Below are 17,380 nucleotides of genomic sequence, written 5' to 3' on the forward strand. Positions count from 1 at the left end.
CTTTTGACAAAATACAACACCCCTTCATGCTCAAAACACTAGAAAAAATAGGGAGAGTAGGAACATACTTGAACATTGTAAAGGCTATTTATGCTAATCCCATGGCCAACATCATTCTTAATGGAGAAAAACTGAAACCATTCCCTTTAAAAATGGGAAGAAGACAGGGATGTTCTCTTTCACCACTTCTATTCAACATTGTCCTCGAAACTCTAGCCACAGCAATTCGGAAGACTAAAGAAATTAAAGGGATACGAATAGGAAAAGAGGAATTGAAGCTGTCACTATTTGTGGATGACATGATTCTATATTTAGAGGATCCAAAACCCTCCTCCTGAAAGCTTCTAGACCTCATCAATGAATTTAGCAAAATAGCAGGCTATAAAATCAACACACATAAATCTAAAGCATTTTTATACGCAAGTGACTAAACAGCTGAAAGAGAAATGAGGAAAAGAACTCCATTTGCAATAGCCTCACAAAAAAAAAAAAAAAATACTTGGGAATCAATCCAACCAAAGAGGTAAAAGATCTCTACAATGAAAACTACAAAACATTGAAGAAAGAAATTGAGGAAGACCTTAGAAGATGGAAACATCTCCCATGTTCTTGGACAGGAAGAATTAATATAGTCAAAATGGCCATACTACCAAAAGTGTTACACAGATTCTATGCATTTCCAATGAAAATCCCAATGACGTACATTACAGAAATAGAGCAAGCAATCATGAAATTCATCTGGAAGAGTAAAAAACCCAGAATAGCTAAAGCAGTCTTTAGCAGGAATAATCAAATGGGATATTGCAATACCATAACTTCAACTATACTACAAAGCAATAGTAATAAATACAGCATGGTATTGACACCAAAAGAGACAGGTAGATCAATGGTACAGAATAGAGGACACGAACACAAATCCAAATAAATACAATTTTCTAATAATAGACAAAGGTGCCAAGAATATGCAATGGAGAAAAGATAGCCTCTTCAACAAATGGTGCTGGGAAAACTGGAAATCCATATGCAACAGAATTAAACTGAACCCCTGTCTCTCACCCTGCACAAAAATCAACTCACAATGGGTCAAGGACCTTGAAATCAGACCAGAGACCCTGCATCTCATAGGAAAAAAAGTAGGTCCATCTTCACCTTGTTGGCTTAGGATCAGACTTTCTTAACAGGATTCCCATTGCACAAGAAATAAAAGCAAGAATTTATAACTGGGATAGATTCAAACTAAATAGTTTTCTCTCAGGAAAGGAAACTATCAGCAATGCGAAGAGAGAGCCTACAGAGTGGGAGAATATCTTTGCCAATCATACTTCAGATAGAGCACTAATTTCCAGAGTATATAAAGAACTCAAAAAACTCTACACCAAGAATACAAATAACCCAATCAACAAATGGGCTAAGGAAATGAACAGACACTTCACAGAAGAAGATGTACAAGCAATCAACAGATATATGAAAAAATGTTCAACATCTTTAGTAATAAGAGAAATGCAAATCAAAACTACCCTAAGATTCCATCTCACCTCAATTAGAATGGCGATTATCAAGAATACAAGCAACAGTAGGTGTTAGAGAGGATGTGGGGAAAAAGGTACACTCATACATTGCTGGTGGGACTGCAAATTAGTGCAGCCACTCCGGAAAGCAGTATAGAGATTCCTTAGAAAACTTGAAATGGACCTACCATTTGACCCAGCTATCCCACTCCTTGGCCTATACCCAAAAGACTTAAAATCAGCATACTACAGAGATACAGCCATATTAATGTTCATAGCTGCTCAATTCACAGTAGCCAGACTGTAGAACCAACCTAGATGCCCTTCAATTGATTAGTGAATAAATAAACTGTGGTATATATATACAATGGAATATTATTCAGCTATAAAGAATAATAAAATTATGGCATTTGCAGGCAAATAGACAAAATTGGAAAATATCTTAAGTGTGATAAGACAATCTCATAAATCCAAAAGACAAATGATCTCACTGATAAGCGGATGATGACACGTAATGGGGAGTTCGAGGGGGGCAGTAATGGAGGAAGGAGGGACTGTATAGAGTGAAAAGAGAGGTGGGAGCGGGGGGGGAAGGAAATAAATAACAGAATGAATCAAACATCATTACTCTATGTAAATGTGTGAATATGCAAATGGTATGCTGTTACTCTATGTACAAACAGAAACAGCATGTATCCCATTTGTTTACAATAAAAATAAAATAAAAATAAAATTTTTGAAAATTCCACTGATGCATAAGAATTTGTGCCAGATCTGACAGCTAAAGAAACAAAGTTTCAGATAATCATACAACAGTATCAAATCCATATCCTTTAATAATGGTAATTCCAAGTAACAATTGCTGGTTAAAAGTACCAATTTTGGCTGGGTAGGTAGCTCAGCTGATAGAGTGCTTGCCTCGCAAGTACAAGGCCCTGAGTTTGATCTCCAGTACCACAAAATAAATAAATTAATAAATGAATAAATAAAAGTACCAATTTTAAGAGATGAAAAAAATTAAAAAACAAATAAAATAGAATTTGAAGGAAGGTCTGATAGTTCCATTACACTCTTGTTTAATTGGAATAAGTGACACAATTCAAGTTTCTGTTGAAAGTTATTAAAATAATTTGAGACAGTAGGAAAAGTTTCCAGGTTACAAAGATGTGAAAGTGGCTTCGAGACTAAAATGCTGGGGACTAGAATCTGTTGAATACACAGATCTACAGCCTCCAGCAGGTGTCCATTCTCCTCCACTTCTTTTCCCAACTCACTGATGTCCTTCCCATGTTTATGTATGGTAGATCATGGAGATAACTGATGGGGAAGTCATCAAAGAGCTTCAGTTCAGTAATTGGTAATGTGCTTATGCTAAGACCTGTGATTGAGATCCCATTTAGCTTATTTTCCAGAATCAGAAACAAAAACAGAAAGAGCTCTGATTCTTGGTCCTTTGAGTGTAGCCTTGTGTCAGGAATCTGCATCTTCACAGGATGTAGATTTAAAAGATGGAGAGTTCCACTGAGTCATGAAAATGAGAGACTGTGGAGTTGGATCCCAGAGGAAGAATGATATTTCAATAATATTTAGGGAAATAAAGGCACAATTATCAGTATTCTGCTTTTGTAGCAATCTTTCCTTTTGAGTATCTGATTGCCTGTAAATGTAGGTACTTGCTAGCTCATGTGGATCTGAATAAAGTGAGACATACATAGATAAAAAGGTATTTTATGATTTATAATATTTCAGTGTGCCTGACAATAGTATTCCCAATAACAACATATATGTAAACTTTCAGTGTTTAAATTTTTTTAAGGTTTCATGAAACTCATTATACTGTTTGTTGGTAAAGGGAATAAATAGGTCTATTTATTTATTTATCTATTTTGATGGGTCCTGGGAATTGAACTCAGGTACACTCACACACTGAGCCACATTCCCAGTCTTACTTTATATTTTATTTAGAGACAAGGTCTCCCTGAGTTGCTTAGGACCTTGCTTGTGCTGAGTTATTTTTGGTTTTGTTTTTGTTTTTCCTTTCTTTTTTTGTACTAGGGACTAAACCCAGGGATGCTTAACCACTGAAACTTATCCAAAGCCCTTTTGTTTTATGTTCTGTTTTGAGATAAGGTGTTGTCAACGTGTAGTGGTCCTTACTAATTTGCTGAGACTGGCTTTGAGCTTAAAATGCTCCTGCCTCAAATTAACAATTTTCTGGGATTTCAGGAAGGCATCACCACACCCTGAAAAATGGGGTATTTTCTGTAGTTGATATCCATGCTGAAGAACCAGTACCACAGTTCTCACACTAGTTTACTTGGTCATTCATCCATGGATAACCAAGAGAGAGGGCAGTCTGCATCTTGCTATCTTGTCTTGGGTTATCAAAGTCTGTTCCACTTCAGGTAAAAAGAAAATATTATGATAGCTATTAATTGGATTTCAAGTTCTGACTTCAAGAAAGGCAGTTTCTGAGAATGAACTGTTCTCAAGTTCTGCCAATAGAGTGACTGTCAGTCTGAAATGGAACTAAGAGTATGTTTATTGAAGGGCTGGGTTGTGCCTCAGGTAGAGCACTTTCCTGACATGTGAGACACTGATTTAGATTCTCAGCACCACACATAGATAAATAAATAAATGAATTAAAGGTCCACCAACAAAATGGGTATGGTCATTGACTATTTCATAGTTTGAAAAAGTTGAGGCAGAGTTTTATAAAACGGCTTATATTTTAATCACATCAGTCAAGAAATAGCATTTCATATAGGTGAATCCAAATTTTTACCAGTTTATTGAGAAAAACCTACCTACCCAATTTATTATACATTTTTGCTCTATAGTCATTCCATTGAAACTGATCCTGATGGTGCCTGTCTTACATTGGTTGAGCTCTACTATCAATCTCATTTAAAGGTAAAGTGATCTTTTTTGCAATTAATTTTTTGCCCTTAATACTGAGTTTTGACAAATACTTGAAACTTAGCAACGGTTTCCCTGATATATATTTTGCAAATTCACTCAGGAAAAAAATATTTTAAAAGAATTATGTTGATATTTTTTAACATGTATAAATGCCAGTGTTACATTGAGTATTTTAGTGTAGGGGGACTGGAGGAAACTGGGCTGAAAAATACATATGACAGTAAAACGGTATTAGGAATGAATTTCTCATTTCAGAAGAAATAGGAAATTTGGTCAAGGTTTTTTTGTTAGATTTACATTAGTGTGAAATTTATATCGTACTTACATGGTTTTTAACATTCATGCTCAAGTTATTTTTTGTAGAATCATGGAATTTCCCTCCTGCCTTTAATTTAAAATAAGTAAAGCACATTACTTGCAGTTTTTTTTTTAATTGGGCCCTTTATATTTTACTACCATACGTTTCTAGGAGAACTTTTTCATTATTTCTCTTCTTGGCCCCATTTTCACACTAAAATAATGTTAGAAATTATGGAAACATAGAAATTTAGAATATGTATATTAATTTATGGACTAGAGGCTACAGTTGTAACTCAATAGTACAGCACTTGCCTAGTCTGTGTGAGGCACTGGATTCAATCTTCACCATCACATAAAACTTTGTAAATAAATAAAGGTATGAAATATAATAAAGTTGTAAAATATTTGCATTTGAAAGGGATTTCACCATCCTTTCTGGCTCTTTCCACTAATGGTATATGTAAAACTCTTCACTTTAATTGCAGATAGATGTCTTGTGCAAAATAATAACCAGTTCTAAAAGCAGAGAATCTCAATAACCATATGATGATGATACTTTCATAAATTTTAGTATCATAGTGTCTAAAGGTATCCAAGCCCTTATGTCACATTTTGAGATCCCAAATTTTAAAAGTTATTTGCTTAGTTATGTAACTATTCACTTTAGAGCTTTTTATTTTTCATGAGTTTTTCAAAGTTAATAAATATATTTGCATATTTTCTGGAGCAACTAAAATAAGGTTTCAAATGTAAAACTTCTTAATTTTTTGAAAATGAATAAATTTATAGAAAAAGTTGCTGTATAATGAATTGTTCTAAATAACATGCAAGAAATGACTATCAGTTAACACTACTGAATTCTAAAAATCATGCTTTAAGTTTGTATTCACTTTTGATGTCTGGGATATATAAGTTCAGGTGAGTTATATTGAATTGGTGCCATAAAAAGAAGCAAACAAGTTAGAGAAATGTCATAAATATGAAAGTAGGAACCAGAATATCCTGGAAGAATCCTCTAATAATGAAGCACATATTTGGACTTACGATGAAGATTTGCTTATTTTTTTAAATGATTTACTCCAAGACTCAGTATTCCATTGCAGAAAACATCTCTCCAATGTCTGTTCTTTGAGCAATCTCTGTCACCATTCTTTGGTTATTTAGTAAATCTTTTCTTTTAGTAACTGTGTGTGGTTTCCATTCACTGTCCCCACAAGATTATGGCATTCTTCTTCTCTTGCTTGGAAGGATAAACATTTATATTTACATTTATTGTTAGCTATTTGACACAAATGATGGACAGAGCATTCACTCTTTGTGATTCAAACCGATTTTATTTATAAGGTACTCTTAAACCTCAGGTCTCATGCTTTCACCTCATGAGATAATTTGTGCCAATATAAGTCACAAAAGCTCATTTAAAATATCACATTTAAATTTATAGCTTTTTTAAAAGCACTCTAAACTACAGATGACTATAATTTATCCTAGGTAATTTGGATTAATAAAATACTTTTATGAATGTCAGTATTTGTGCAATTATCTTCTGGGTAAGGGGAGTAATATTTCAGATCTTTCTCTTATCTCTAATCATTCTCACCCCCATGAGAAGACATAGCTTAATAAGTTGAAGAATTGACATTTTATTTTATAATGGAGTGACTCAGAAATATGTTATCTTTCTCTTGTATCCTGCAGTAAAGGAAACTATTATGATAACTTTTCATATTTGATGCATTTACACCTAAATTTTTTTTTCCTTTTAGAATGTCCTTGAAGAAGAAGGAGAAACACATAAAGCTTCTAATGAATTGAGGAAAGAGGGTAAACTATTTAAATAATATCTATTGCTGAGCTGCTCATTGATTTGAAATTATGGAGCTTTTTTATGTACTCTCTACTTTGGTTTTATTATTATAGAAGCAAATACTGACACTAGGGAACCAGAATACAGAACATTACCTGACAACTATAATGCTGATTGTAAAAAGAAAAAGGTGGTTGAAACCAGTCTTGTAGAATGTTGCAGCATAAAGAACAAGCCACATTTTCTCTTCACATTAGTTGGCTCAAAGGTAAAATTTAAAAAAAATAAAGATTTTGTCAATTGTTTTTATATATCATCTATCATATGCACATAATGATGCCAAATAACCTGGACATAAGTTTGAGGCCTCGGGGTTCTAATAAAAGGATAGCAACTATTGTGGTTTATGTATAGAATCAACATTTGTAGAATATGGTGTGAGTAGTCAATTCTGTGGTAAGTCATCATGTAACAAAAGAATCAGAATGCAAGCCAAAAGCATGGCTTGATTAATATAAGTAGAAAGAATTCATTTATGAAGGGAAAGTTACACTGGGTCTGTGGCATGTTATGGTAAGTTCCTCCTCTTTCTAATTCCTCAGGGCTTTGTAATGAAGGGCCATTGAATATTGTCAAAGACTTTTCCTACAGCTATTGAAATTGACTTATGATTTTGCCCTTGATTTGTTATCTGGTTTATTAGTTTTATTAGTTCTCATTTTAAGCCATTCTTGCATCTCTTGAATAAAACCAGCTGGCTCACGGTTTATGGTGTGTGTGTGTGTGTGTGTGTGTGTGTGTGTGTGTGTGACCGTGTGTGACCGACCCCAGAGACGTAACCAAGTTGTACTCTACAACTGGCCACACCTCCAGCTCCTTTTGTTGTTCACTTTGAGCCCAGGTCTCTAACTTGCCCAGGTTGACTGAAACTACAAATCACCTGACACAACCTCCTGAATTTCTGGGAATGCAAAAATACACCACTTTGTCCAGTAGTGTTTGTTGTTTTTAATGTGATGTTGAATATATTTTGCAAGTATTTTATAAAGATTTTTAGAGTACAACCCTCAAGGATGTTGGCCTATAGTTTTCTTTCCTTGTTGTGTTCTTATTTTCCTTTTCAATCAGGGTAATACTCACTTTGTAGAATTACTTTGGAAGTGTCTTTCCTTCTCTCTTACAAATAATGGTGGGACACTGGTATCAGTTCTTCTTTGAATATCTGATAAAATTCAGCCCTGTGTTCACCTCTGGTCCTGGAGGCTTTTTATTACTACTTCAACATAATTGCCTGTTATTTGGTTGGAATTTTGCATTCCTTTGATTTACAATTTGAGTTGTTTAGATTCATATCTACTATTTCATACATATATTCTAGGCTTTCCATTTTCTACATGTCAGTCTTCATAATGTTTTTCTAGATATTCCTGTTTATTGAACAATAAGTTTTTCCAGATAATTCCCAGTAGTGTTGTGGATTTCAGTGATGTCTGCTTTAATATTTCTCTTTTGGTTTCTAGGTATATTTATTTGTTTCTTCTTTCTCTTTCCTTTCATTATCATTGTTAGGGGTTTATCAATTTTGATTCCCTTTTCAAAATCAAACTCTGTTCCTTTATTACTTTGTAGTTTTCCTTTATTTTGTATTTTATAGTTTAAACTCTGATAAGTAGTATTTCTTTTATTCTACATGTTCAAGTTGATTTATTGTTGTTTTTCTAATACCTTGGGTTGCAACATTAGGTTTTTCATTTGAAATCTCTCAGATTTTTAAATGTAGAGAGTTCATTTTTTTTGAAGTTCCTTCTTACAACTGCTTTTCCTAGATTAGGGACAAGAGATGGGAAGGGAAAAGAAAGGGAATACTATGCAAATTTATGTATATGTCATGAAGAATTCCACTATTATGTATAAATATGCTTCAATAAAAGAAAATAAAACATTGGAAAGAACGAAGTTTTTATTGTATCCCATAGATTCTGGGATGCTGTATCTCTATTCTCATTTCATTCTGATGTTTTTAAAAATTTACCCCAACTTCATCAGTGATCCATTGAACATGCAAATGTTCATTCTCCAAGTGTTCATACAGTTTTTGTAGATTTTTATTGTGGATTAATTCTTTTTCTTAGTTCATTATCATACATAAGATCAGGGTTAATATTGACATAATTATAAAGCATGGAATAAAACTTTCTTCAATTGAATACCCAATACTTTCCCATTTCCTTCCATCCTCCCTCCTGATATTACCTTCCTCTATTCCACAGATCATTCTTCTGTTTGTTTATAGTTGTCTTAATTTGTGCTTTATGGATATATATAAAGGTCAAAGTCACAGTGGTTTTCTCACATGTGTACACAGGAAAATTTGTTCAAATTCATTTCACCATTGCTGTCTTTGCTTTCCCTCATCTCTCCAGCCTTAATTCATTTTCTCTACTCACTGTTCTCTCTTTTATTTTTCATAAAATTTTTCATTTTTACCCTTTATTTTTGTCTAGCTTCTTCAAGTGACCGAAAACATTCTTCAAATAATGGAAACCTTATACTTTCTAAGTCTCTTGTCTATTTTACTTAGCGTGATATATCTTCCTGTTTTATTCATTTACCAGCAAATGCTATGATTCCATTCTCATTTATGACTTAGTAAAACTTCATTGTAGGGGCTGGGATGATAGCTTGGTTATAGAGCAATTGCCTGGCACATGTGAGGAACTGGGTTTGATCCTCAGCACCACATTAAATAAAACCAAAATAAAGATACTGTGTTCATCTACAAATAAAAATATTTTTTTAAAAAAATCATATATATATGTATTCCTTTATATACACATATGTATGTGTGTGTGTGTGTGTGTGTATTGTTTATTTATTAATTTGCTGATTGGTACCCAGACTGATTACATTGCCTGGCTATATTGAATTGTGCTGCTATATACATTATGTTTCTACCAATATATAATATGCTTATTTTAGATCTTTTGAATATGTATCAGTAACTCAGATAGCTGGATCATACAGTGGTCCTATTATTACTATTGTTTTGAAGTTTCTCTATAATGCTTTCCTGGATAATAGTGCTAATTTTCAGTTCCATCAACAAGAGATGAGTGAACCTTTTCCTTGCATCCCTGTTAACATTTATTAATAGTTGACATTCTAATTGGAATAAAGTTTCAATGTACTTTTGTTTTGTATTTCCCTTACTGCTAGAAATGTTGAACATTTTTTTCATATACTTATTGTCATTTGCATTTCTTTTTTAAAGAAGTATCTCTGTAGTTCTTTTGTCCATTTATTTCTTGAGTCATTTGCTATTTGGAGATAAGTGTTGTAAGATTTTTACATATTCTGGATGTTAATCCCATATTGGAGAATAAGGTGGCAAAAATCTTCCCCCATTCTGTAGACTTACTTTCTATGTTATTGTTTCCATTGGTGTGTAGAAGCTTTTGAATTTGATGCCATCCCAACTCCTGATTCTTGGTTTTGTTTATGCACCTCATTATTTATATTAATTTTGCCAGAGCATCTCGCTGTGTATTACTCATAAATGCATTGGTCATTTATCTGGTGATGCATATCACAGAGAAACACATGGCATAGCAGGACCTATAGAATGTAAATACCACATTGTATAAAATAGCATTGGCTATAATGTTTATTTAAAACATGGGTACTAGTAGATTCTAATAGTTGAAGAATTAAACACAATAAATATATAGAAAGGAAAAAGAGTGAAATGGCAATAAGTGACATATCTTAATAAGTTTCAGTAACAGATTAAATTGAGAATTTCAACAAAGGAGTTGAATTCCATTTCAGGATCTGCCTAGTGTGGAGGTCTTCTCTGCCATGTCCCACATGGATGAGGAAAGGGTTAACTGCTGGAGGAAGATGTTGGCTGTTTTTCAGCTTATTTCCCAAAAACTTACGTACTCAAGAAACACAAAAGAGCCAATACTCTTTTTAAATGAGACGGGGCATGACAGTTCTGGCCATACCTTCTCTGGCCTCTAACAACTACTACTCACCCAACTCTTTTATTTTTGAATACACAGGTAAAGGGGTTTAAGACCTGGAGGAACTTCTTCTGTGATAGACAGGATAGAGTGGAGTTAGGGAAGCCAATCTCTTAAGGGAAATATTCCAGAAGGACACAGGGAACCAATGGAAAGCAGAACCACATGCTTCCTGGTTATCTGGGACAGACTTTTGTACCTGATAGTTCCTGGAAATTAGGCCTCTGCATCCCATGGCTCACCCTAGTTTGATTCTGCTATATAAGGATGGCTTCCCATAGCTTATATCAGAGGAAACTTGGGAAATATAAAAGTATAAAAGGGGAGAGGAGAAGAGAGAACAAAGAATAAGAATCTCAGACAACAAAATAAAACAAAGGAAGTGGGTGCACATTTGATAGGGAGGTAAACTCAGGTTAAACATTAGAAAGTTGAAAACTCAGCATTAGAAAAAACTGAGTTTCCAGTAACAACACTGAAACTCTGAAAGACAGAGTACAATTTTCCAAGAGTTTTTTTTTTTTTTTTTTTTTTTATCTATCAACATTGGAAAGTAATTAAAAATGCATGCCGCATCATGCAGGGCTATATTTGTTTTGCCATAAATAAATATAAACACATACGATCCACCATAGATGTATACAATTTATTGCTATGTAAAAGGTTCTGACTTCCTACAAAAGTAAATATGGTACAGAATAATATAATCCGGAAATGAAAAAAGGTAAGACTACTATGAATGGATCAGCAAAGAATAATCTGATAAAATGTTCACTGAAAGATTATGAATACTAATACACCTACAATTTGGGGAACAAAATATGAGGATTTAAAATAGGCAAGTTATGTTAGAAGAACTGGTCATTTATATGGCAAATAGCTATACCCAAGAATGCTCAAACTTTAGTGAATCAAATATTGGGGAATATTTGTTCAAAATGCACATTGTATCCAACAGGTTTTTGCATCCATATTTCTAAAACATTTAAAGATGTTTCTGATGCTCCTGATCCATGGATCACATTCTGATTTGAAAGGGAGGGAACTGCCATGAAGAAGTCTAAATGAAGAGTCATTGCATATTAGTTCACTCATAACCTGATCCAGTGAAAGCACAAATTTTTTTTTTTCTGAACATATCTCTGCAGAAACGAAAAGGGCAAAATCAAGGAAGATACAAAAATTATATTCCTAGCCAAGTAAAATGACACACCTGAAATCACAGTGAACCCAGTTACTGTTATAGGAGGATTGTAGGTTCTAGGCCAGCCTCAGCAAAGAATGAAGCCATAAGCAATTTAGGAAGAAGTTATCTCACAAATAAATAAATCAGTCAGTAAGTAAATAATGCTGTGGGTGAAGTTCAGTCATATAGGTCTCCTGGGTTATGTATCTGGTACCACATATATGTATTTTAAGATACAACTACTGAATAGGGAAGAAATTGTAGTAGGAATAATCCAAAGATGTAAAATAAAATGAATCAATACCAAATCTCTAGAAATTGCTTTTGATTAGCTAACAGGAAGGGGAAATGAACTAGATAACTCTGGAAAGAAATGCAAAGGAAACAGAGGAAGTATTTCAGCTGGCCCTGCTTCTTAAAATTTGTTCATTTAATTAAACTTAATTCTATACAGGTTAGTGAAAATTGTCTATTCTCTGAATTTCTGGAAACACTCCCTCCATTCAGGACTGCATGAAAGTCACAATGCACTGTTGCCTTCTCATTATTCATCTATATTCACACAAAGACCCTTCATGTCTACCGCCCACAGCATTGGTATTGGTCTACCTACACTGCATATACAGCCATCAGCCTCTATCCCTTTTCCTGTCTGTGCTGGTTTCTGTCATTACTCCTCACCCATCCCTGTATGGTTATACAAATACGGGTCCATTTGGTGCTACAGCCTTCCATGTTCTTACCATTTCCTGCCTCTGGCTCATAATCTCATTCCTTAAAACTCTCTTCATACCAACTATCAGAAAAGGCATTTTTTTCCTCAACTATCTCTTACAAAAAAATCATTCAGTTATTGGTTCAAATAATTAGAACTGTTGACACCGAGGTGACATAAAAAATATCTCCAACAATCTGGGAGCAAATTAGATTTGTACAGAAAATTTTTACAGGTAAATTTGTTAGGTCCTAAGTAGAATAGATGCTGTGTTGCTAAGGTTGCCTCACAGGGGGATATCCATATATCAGGAAGGACAGCCATCGTGCAGAATGACTGAACAAATAGTTTGCCTTCTAAAGGAAGAAAATAAATTCATCAGAATAGTGAAAAAATATTTTTGATATGAAGGTATTCATTGGCAAATGAGTAAGAAGTATCAGTCATTAGGAAAACAATAAAGATGAACAGAGCAAGTTGAAAAGTTATTACAAGGAGAGAATAGCAAACTACGACTCTGAATATTTTGCGGGTATTTTTAAAAATTTATTTCTGAGAGCTTTTTCAATTTTCTGGAGCGATAATTCTTTGAGTTGTGCTTATGCATTAAACCTGTGGACCACAGCTCCATGCTGAAAGTCTGAGTGGAGTAGGCTTGCATATACAACTGGTACTTTTTCAACTGTGCTGAATCAGTTGATGAAAGAGGAGGTAAATCATGAAAGAGGGTTGGCATATTCAAAAGAGTTGTTATTTTTTCCACCCCACCAGAGTGTCAGGGGATTCAAAGCATGCACCTTGCGCATACGAGGCAAGTGTTCTCCAAAGAGCTATCTCCTCAGCTCCCGAAGAGCCCATTTTAGGTACTCTCTACATCCTCTATGGGTCTGATTCTGTCAAATTCTCTACAGAAAACCCAGCCGCAGACAAAGCCAAATAATATGACAGAATACCAAATGTGTCATGCCTCATGATGAAAGAGGAATGGCACAAAGCTTCAAACTGAATCCTCCAAAAGGATTAGTAAGGATATTTGGGGGTCCTGAAAAGCCTAAGGGTGTTGATGCTGAAAACCAACTTCAGTGAAGGGACACTAATAAAATGGGCACTGTTTAAGGTCTATGTCCAAATTCCAGGACATTTATTCAGCTTCAGCACACTGTATAGATACAGCAAGTAGTCAGTGCCAGATCATTCTGTGAGCAACCACCAAGACTGACCCTAATTCCCCGAACAAGGACATCAATGCCCTTGCCAAACCTCGCTCTATCCTGTTGCTTGAAAGGACAGCTAATGATATATATGCTGATTTTAATTTTTTTCAGCACATGCTGGGTGAGTGCTCTCCAAGAGGAGCCATCTCTTCAGTTTCCTGGGTACTGCTTTTTGGTACCCACTAGATCCTATAGCAGTCGGGCTCTGTCAAATTCTCTGCAGACAACCCAGCACCAAACAAAGCCACCAATTCCACAGAAAATGTTCATCATCCTTTCCAAAGCAGGCCTCGAATGGACCCTTCCTGTACATCAAGGCACACAATCAATTGGTGCATCCGAAGGGGCAAGGTTGATCCCAATCTGCTGAAGGAGGGAAAGTTTTGTAGCTGAGCACTGAGCAGAGAATGATGTCAGTGAGTGTGGAGGCCAGGAGGGAAAGGTAGAAGGAGAGGCAGGCACATGTGAGAATCAGAATATGCTCAGGTTATCAGTATGAAGGGAGATATCGGCGATCATTCACAATTGGATCCCTAGACATTCAAATTGCAAACCACTGACACCTTCCTCACTCCTCTTTTTCCTTCTGCCATTTTGCTTGGACAATTTCTAACCAGGAGATATGTGGGCAAAAGCACAACCCAGTGTAAGTCCTGGATCTTGCCTACCAGCCTAATTGTGGATGAGGGAGAAAAAGTTATTTCTCCTGACCAATCATTTTACCCCAACTCAGGGAATTCCTCAGGAGCACAGCCAGAGCCTGTCAGTACAACGAAAGAGGAAAAGGGAAGTGGTGATGGCTCATCAGGTCTGGGGTCTCAGGATCAATATTTTCTGGTGGGAAGAAAACACATATTCCTCATGTAATGACCATCTGCCTTTCCTTAGGTTTGTAGATCGCTCTATCAAGATACAATGCAGTGAGATGTGTGGCTGAAGTCATATCCTGGATCTCTCAATCCTTCAACTTCAGTCTGTTCACCTCTGAAAATGGCCTGATTTTCAGTTTCCAGGGTTCCCGCTGCCTGAGAAAAAATGATGGGAGAGCGACCCTATTCCCATTGCCGGGTCTGGCTTAGGGCATGGCAGGTGGGAAGGGCTCAGAGGTTCCAGGCTCCCTAGGATCACGCAGTTTCTCTCTCTCCCCAGAGGCTTTGGGGGCATTGGGCCTCCTGGATGTTGAGGAGTGAATTCTGTGACCTCATGCCTGCACCTCAGACAGCACCTGAGGTCACAGAGGGGCAGCATGAGAGCTCGGTGGCATCATGGTTCCCATGGTAACCAGAGACCCCTTTTGATCCTGGTGCTACAGACCGAGATTGAAAAAACTCGCCAGCTGCAGGTTGATGGTAAGAGGATAGAGGAAGGAAGTCTGGGCCAGGGACTTGATCTTTCAAGAAATGGTATCTGAACCTGATGACCCATTTGAAATGGAGCTATGGGATTGTGGGGCGAAGGCGAGCGGGCCAGGAATCGCTCCGGTTCTGGCAGGACAGGGATCCCTGCTGAAACCTGGCAGCTACCACAACACTGCAGGCCTGGTGGGTGGCACTACTCTGGTTGGGCTGCAGAGGGCATCATTTTAGCGAGGTCACCTAGCTCCTGCTGCAGGCAGGGAGGCCCCACGAGGTCAGGGGGAACCAGGCAGGGACAGAGGGCTGTGGAGGTCACGTGTTCACTAAGCTTAACACAGACCACATTGGCATCGTCCTCCAAAAAATCTCCTCCAGGTCTGGGCTCACCAGGAATTTGGCCGAGCCAGGCAACTCGCCTAGAGTCCTAGCAGAAACAGAGCATGATGGCTGCTGAGAGCTCAGGCCAGGGAAGCGTGCAGCAAAGGTCCCTGACTTCAGTGCTCCTTGAATTGGGAAACATCGCAGGCTGTCTTGTCGGTTACTCCTAATTTCTGAGCTAGCCCTAACATGAGACAACTGGAACCTGGGAAGTTGGTCTCCAAGTGCTGGTGTGTGGCTGCTCTGATGGCTCATGAGAAGACCAGGGAGTCCTTCAGTCATCATGTGGGAAGGAAGACAGGGGGGAGCTGCCAGGCAAGGAGAGGTGTTCTGTGCTCACTCCACCTGCCAGGGTCGGCCAGGGCCATACACCTAGGCTGCTGCCTTACAACTGGGCTGAACTCAGAAATTGTACTGCAATGATTTTTCCACATGTATTGCCACTAACCTTCAGAGGCAGAAATATCCAGCCCATCTCTTTTCACCCAAGGGTTCATTTTCTTGACAAGTCTGCTGCCTCTGTGGCACAAGGCCCACTGAGAAATGGCCAACAGTCCTATTATCAGCCCTTGTAAGATGCAGATCACAAGCCAGTGGATGAAGCAAGAGTCTGCTCCTGGCATGATGAACACATTTTCACAGGTCAGAATACCAGAGGAGAAGAGGCAGTGGGCAGAAAGTGGAGTGGCACAGAGTTTCAAGGTGGAATACTCTAAAAGGAAGAGAAAAAACCTTTGAGGGGCATGAGAAGGAGAAGGGAGTTGGTGTTGAAAACCCACTTTAGTGTAGGGACACTAACTCAACGGGCATATCTTAAGGTCTGTGTCCCAATTCCCGGACATTTCTGTAGTTTCAATATACAGTTCTGGTACAGGAGGTAATCAGTGCCAGGTCATTCTCTGGGCAAGCATCATGACTGACCCTAATTCCCTTTGCCCATTCCTGGCTTTTCCTGATGCTCATAAGGGAAACCTGATGATGGGTATGCTGATTTATAGTTTTTCTCAGCACAAGTCCTCCGAGGAAAGGCTTTCCTTACACCGCACTCTCTTCTCCATTGACCTTTAGTGGAAATGACTTCACATTGCGATATGCAGCAGGGAAGCATGGCTCTGGACATCATGAGTTCACCTCAATATCAGACACTTAGTGCAAATGCTCCTGTTGAAAAACAAATGTGGATTGGGCATATCCTGAATATCAAAAGAGGACAACCTTCAGGAACATGTAAAAGTGTGGTGGTCCTTAGTGAGCCGGAAGAGGATATTCTCAAGCATTTTCAAATTTCAGCATCCTTATTATTTCCTGGACCGGTGATATCCACTTCCACACCACCAGGTGCCTAGTGTCTCTTCTTTCCCTCTTTCAGTGTGACTTCTTTACTATAGGGCTTCTTGTGACATTGGTGTGACCGCAAAACACGAGCCACTCATTTACAGATCCATGGTGCAAATGAGGACACCAAAACCTTCAACCATTTCCACATTGGAACTCGTCAGATCCTGCATCCAAATTAAATATATTCTAGAAAAGGGTTTCATTCCTCTTGAGGCTGGACTTCAAGTGATACTGGGATACTAGGTTGTATATTCCCCCTGTTGCTCCGGAATGCTATCAGCAGGAGCTAACACGTATGCATCCCCAAATCATACAATTGGTCTTCATGTCATTTGTAACCGGATGCCAAAGAAAACTGAGTGAGAAAAGAAAGGGCCAAGGGCGACTGTTTCTGGTCCTCACCTCTTGCTTTTCCGGATGACATTGAGATTGACATGAAAAGTGCAGAGCAATGCATTGCACAGCATGTGGAGTGTGCCCAAGAAGCCTGGTAATTGCCAAAGTCTAGTGCAGTTGTCATTTTGAGGTTCCTGCCGTTTGCAACCTGGTGAGCATCGAGTTCTTGAAAGGTTTGCTGACGATATAACCCCATGAGCATGTCGTGAGAAGGAGCTAACCTATGAGATGCTATG

This window comes from Sciurus vulgaris, assembly GCF_902686455.1.
Source record: "Sciurus vulgaris genome assembly, contig: HiC_scaffold_231_arrow_ctg1, whole genome shotgun sequence".
In the NCBI taxonomy this organism is placed as follows: domain Eukaryota; kingdom Metazoa; phylum Chordata; class Mammalia; order Rodentia; family Sciuridae; genus Sciurus; species Sciurus vulgaris.